This window comes from Spermophilus citellus, assembly GCF_964194105.1.
Source record: "Spermophilus citellus genome assembly, chromosome: 16".
NCBI lineage: Eukaryota > Metazoa > Chordata > Mammalia > Rodentia > Sciuridae > Spermophilus > Spermophilus citellus.
In genome coordinates this window covers 27130247-27136331 of record NC_138196.1, presented here as the reverse complement: position 1 = coordinate 27136331, position 6085 = coordinate 27130247, and positions in this window count along the sequence as shown.

The following is a 6085-nucleotide window of genomic DNA, read 5'->3' as shown; positions in this document are numbered from 1 at the left end:
CAACCTAAATAAATAATCTATCACTACCAGAAAAACAATGAAGTAAAAAAGTATATAATATTAGGAAAATCTATGTAGATAACTTATCATATTCACAAACCAAAGATAAAAAAGATATTAGATAGGTGTCAGTAAGGACATCTGATGAAATCCAACACCCATTCTGGGGAAAAATTAGAAACTGAAAATGTTACAAATAGAAGGAAACTTCCTGGACATGTAAGCAAATAGTTATCAGAAGTTACTATTAAATATAATAAGTAGTGAAATGAAATTATTGCTAGAAACAAGATGAGCATATTTGATTTCACCACAATTATTCAACATTGTTCTGAAAGTTCTATTCAGTACAATTAGAAAAGAAGAATTAAGAGATATACATAGTACACAGAAATATATATCAATACCATGTTTGGCATATGATATGAGCGTCTCCCTGTAAAATCCTATAGAATCAATGAAAATTTTATATATAACAGTTATTGCTCAACAAATATATAATTTTATTACTATCAAAACTAGCCAATTAAAAAATGTAAAGGGAAAGGTCCGCATTCATGACACAAACAGGAAAACAAAAACTACCCAGGGATAAACTTGAGATATACATGAGACCTAGATTAAGGAAACTGCAAAGCTTTACTAAGAGACATTTTTTAAAATGGAGAAAACAAGAAATAAGCTATGTTCCCTACAGAAAAATTTTGATTATGTTAGATGATTTTTCTCCCAAATTAATCTATAACATTAATGCAATGCAAATAAAAAAACTTGTTGGAATTTTACAAAATAATTATAAATTCATTTAGATGAGCCAATTATAGGAGAATATCCAGGAATTTTTTGAAAATTAGGAGGATTGCTTTACAGACATTAATATATACTACAGAACTGCAATATTTAAAACAGCATAGTACTGACTCAGGATCTGACAGAATATAATAGAAAGTCCAAAAGAGACCCAATTTTAGAATAGTTTGGAAGGTAATACCATAAACATAGTTTTTCTAACCCCTGTATTAGTGTCAATAACTGAGTTAGGGACTATGGTACACACCTGTAATCCCAGTGGTTTGGGAGGCTGAGACACAAGGATTGAAAGTTCAAGGCCAGCCTCAGCAACTTAGTGAGGCCTCAGAAACTTAGTGATGTTATAGTTTAAGCACCATCCCAGGTTTCATAAAATGACTTCCAGACCACTCACGTACAATTGAATCAAGCCTTTATTGAAGCACACCGCACGGCAACTGACTGGGAGCATAAAGTCTGTTCTGGATCCGCCAGGAACAATTTTAAGGGCCTTCCTTTTAAGCTTGAAAAACACAAAAGGGACATTTGGGGGTTTAGCCAATGCAAGCAAGCCAAGTTACAGAAGCAGGAGATTGCAGTCAGGCGGCAGGAAGCTTAGCCAATCACAATTAGCCCATTCACCCCAGTTACAGAAACAGAGCCCCATTAGATATTTCCATGTTCTTGAGGGTTTCTACAACAAAAGGAAAAACAACTTGCCCCAATATTGACCTTTCTATTTGGCATGGCTGTTTTACAAAATGGAGTTACTAAACAAAATGGAGTCACTTTGGCTTGATTATCACAGTGAGACCCTGTCTCAAAATTTAAAAAGGGGGGTGGGGGGTTAGGGATGTAATTCGATGTTTAAGCAGTCCTGGGGGTTCAATCCCCAATACCAAAAAAAAAAAAAAAATAGTGTTCAATAATTGGTCCTGGGGTAACTGGATAATTATTAGAAAATCCAGAGACCTTAAATACTGTATACTTCACAACTTATTCCAATATAAATTCTAGATGGACATAATTTTAAATAGCACTTCATAAATTTTTATAATACATTTATTTTTTGTTTGTGAAGAAATCATGAATTCAATTAAAAGGTAAATGTCAGACTGACATAACTGAGAGATAAACATGACTGAGCCAGTATCTTTAACTCATAAAGCAGCTTTTATAGTTTTGTAATGTTTTTAAAATACCTGACTTTTAATAAAGAAAAACACAAATTACCAATAAATCTGTACGATTAATGTTTAATCTTCATAAATAATAAAAGAAATTCAAATCATTATACAATAATAAGTGACAATTTTTTACCCGTGAGATTGACAAAAAGGCAAAAGATTGAAAGTAGGCAATGTTGGAGAGGTTACAGACAAGAACACTTTGGATACTTTGGACAATTGGAAAATATGCACACATATTCTCTAAATGGGGAATTTTGACCATACAAATCCAATCATATCAAAAAATTTTTCACTTTTAAAAAATATTTAAAATGATGTCCATTGCAGCATTATTTATAACAATGAAAAATAGGAGACTAATTGAAAAAAGGATGGTACATCATGAAATAGAATGCTGTGTGACCATTAAAAATGATGTGGTCGTAAGAGTACATCCAAATGTATTTAAAGTTGCTTTCAAAACAAGGAACTCCTAATTGAAGCAATGGTTAATTGAGAGTAGGTACAGAATAGGAATTTATTTTTCTAATTGTGTTTCTTATTTTTTACACTACATTTACAACTTTGCTTTTAAGTTTGTATAAGAAAAATTGATGGTACATTGCTAAAGACCTTGCATTTTGGGCCAAGAGGTTCTTACAGCCTTTAAAATGCACACAGGATATTGGCCAACATCAAGGAGCTTACCCCTGGCTTGTTCTCCTACATTCCTTTCCATTAGGAAGGGTGAGCACAGCATCTCCCAAATAAGATCTAAACAGGGAAGAAATTAGTCCAGGTTAGAATTCTCAAAATGAAGAATCTCTGCACTCCACAGAACGAGGGTGTGAAAGGAAAACATTGCTTAGATAGAGGCTGTTTAATCCATTTTATGGGATGAATTTGAACAATGAGAAACTCAGGGCACATTAGTCTGCTAGGGCTGCCATAATAAAATACCACAGACTGGGTGTCTTAAGCAACAGAAATTATTTTCTCATATTTCTAGAGGCTGGAAGCCCAAGATGAAGGTATTGACAGGGTTACTTTCTTCTGGGGCCTCTCTCTTTGGCTTGCATATGTGGCTGCCTTCTCCTATGTCCCCACATGGCCTTTCCTCTGTGGCTATGTCCTGATCTCCTCTTCTTCGAAGAACACCAGTCTAGAACCTTCCTAGTGACCTCATTGTAACTTAATTACTTCTTTAAAGGCCCTACCATTAAATTCTGAGGCTCTGGGGGTTAAGACTTCCACACCTGATTTGGGGAGGTACACAAGTCAGCCCATAACTCAGGGTTATCCTGGCACTGTGGCTATCAAACTGGAGGACAGGTGGCCTGATGGTAGGTTTTATCTAAGAAATAGGGTGCTTACCCTTTGTTTCAGAGATGCTCTCTACAGAAGTATAATTCTTTCTTTAAGGCACAAGATTTGGAGACTAGAAATAATTGTGAAACTCGGTAAGTGAGGATGAAGGATTGCTGTCATTCTGTCTGTGAGGCTGAGTTCTCTCTGACAGGATGGGGTAAGAGGAAGGAAAGTTTAAGAAGCCCCTCTCTGGACTGTGGGGAGCCCCAGAATTTTCTCACTACAAGTCAAAGGAAGATTTCCAAATGAGAACAGAGAAGTAAATCCAATTATGCCCTGCCCAAAGGGACTGATGGTCAGTTAAATTCAAATCCCTTCAATTTTACAAGTAAATAAATAGATTTCAGCTTCCTCTATGATGACAAATCTGGACCCATCAGCTACATGAGATTTTTAAAGCTTTACAATCCTAGACATGTCTCTGTCAATGCAAAAAAAAAAAAAAAAAAAAAAGCTTTGTAAGCAAAAACCATTCTCCTTAACTGCACACTATTTTAAATTCCTCCATTATTCTTGAAAACAAAATCAATTATTGACAATCTGAGGCTATCTCTAGAACAGAAAGCATTCACTCTTTTCCTCCCCACAAATCAATAAATGATCCTCATCTCGTTCAAATTTTCTTCCTCAATATGGACACCACAATGGAGTCAGCAGAGTTAGAGTTCTTTAAACAAAAGAGAGATGATTATCTAAGAATTTGATTTCCCAAAAGCCTGGAGAAATGGGGGGGAGGGAGAGAGAATGATTCCATGTGCAAATATAAGTGTACACAACACTCACAAACTGGGAATTCCTCCAACAGGATGGATTTGAATGCTTCAGTGCTATCCCAGGCCTGTGGTTATCAAGGAGAGGAATTTGCTCAAGAGGGAAAAGGAGCCACTACTCAAAAGGAAGGTGATACTAATTCTATCCACAGTCCCAGACAAATATTAATCTTTCTGTATCTTCCTATAATTACAGTCACACTTTCACTCACTGACAAGAAATCCTCTTGGTTTTAAGCAGCAGCTCTCCTTCCGCTGGGCCTTTGAAGAAGATAAAGGATCACAATCCTAAAATTGCCACCAGGAGGCGCAAGCGATACATTCCTGCCTCTCCTGGTTTACCCGGACCAGATCTGTGATCTTTATTGAACTGAATTTTGTCCACCGGCTAAAGGTGGACCTAAAGTCCAGCCAAGGAAGAAGAAGCAATAAGGGGAAAAGAAAATGAGTATGTTGGTGAGTTGCTGGAAGGCCAGGGTCAAAGGCTCCTGATTCAGCACTCAGGAGGACTGCTTGCTGATTCCCAGTCTGATATCGCCCCGCATCTGTTGTCTACTCTCTAGCAAAACCCAACATCTCATCACTCCCTCGCATACACTTCTGTGTCCTGGCTCGGTGGTTCCCTGCATCTGTCATACCCTTCTACTCTCCACCTGCTTGTTCCTTGTTTGCACTCCCCCAGGCCATCTCCAGAAGCCTGCCCTGTTCCTGCAGCCCAGGTGACAGTTTGCTTTCCAGAAGCTGCCCTAAGTTCCTGAGTGACCTCTCACCTCATCATTAACCCCCATGCTACTGAGATTTGGGGGACTTTTGTGTTTGTCGGAAAGGAACTTGTTGACCCTATCTGCGTAGATAGGACACCCAGCTCACTCCGGAGTGCGGATCCACTTTCTTTATGCCAGTTGTCAGGTGTGAACTATCTAACAATGTTAGAGGTTTTGTCTTGAGCCTCCCATTGTCTGTGGCATAAGAAGCACTCTGCTCCACTTACCCTCCTGGTCTTCACATTATCTTCCACCTAGAAAACTGCTTTAATAAGTGAATTGATCAAATCCAAACAAAACCAAAAGATGGTCTTTGATTTTACGATGAACCATATAACCTGAAATTGCCAGATGTGACCAGTAGATGGTGATCTTGAACCAGTGAAGTAAAATGTTGCTTTCCCCCCCCCCCCCCCCGAGTGAAAATCATGAGCCAAAGAAGCAAAAGGAAGATAAATAGAAAAAGGAACAAAAGGAAAAGCAACTTGCCCCAGTAGTGACCTTTCTACTTGGCATGGCTGTTCACAAACTGGACTTCCTAAACAAAATGGAGTCACTATAGTCAAGACATCTGTCTCATCAGAGTTTGTTCAATTTTTTCTCTCTAATATAGGGTATGGTTCTATTTGTAATTCATGTTGAACTGAGAAAATGAATACAATTTAACTGACTACCATGAATTTGTTTATCTTGACACTGTGAGAAACACAGGAAAGCAGAGATGAGAGAACATTTAACTCATAGGTGGAATTGCTATACTTTCTCATTTTTGTTGACTTTTTCTGAAGGGTTCCACCAGTTATCACAAAGGATCAATTTGGAATAAGACTCAGGAAGTTCAGGATGAGGAATACAGGTAAATTCTGAAGGTATAGAGGGGGGAGGTATTTGAGAGCTGGAAATTACTAATGTTGATGAATAGACAACTAGAACATTTTAAAAATCTTAGTTCCCCTGTGTAGATAACTAGTAACCCACAGTGCAATGCAATAAACTAGAGGTATGTTAGACAAGAGAGTGACATTACTTGTGGATCTATTTTTACATATTTATTTGTTTACTTAGCTACTAAAAATTGACCCAAGGAAGCTTTACCACTGAGCCACAACCCCAGTCCTTTCTTTTATTTTGAGAAAGGGTTTTGTAAAATGCTGATGGTCTCACTAACTTCCTGAGGCAGGCCTCAAACTTGCAGCCCTCCTGCCTCAGCCTCCTGAGTTCCTGA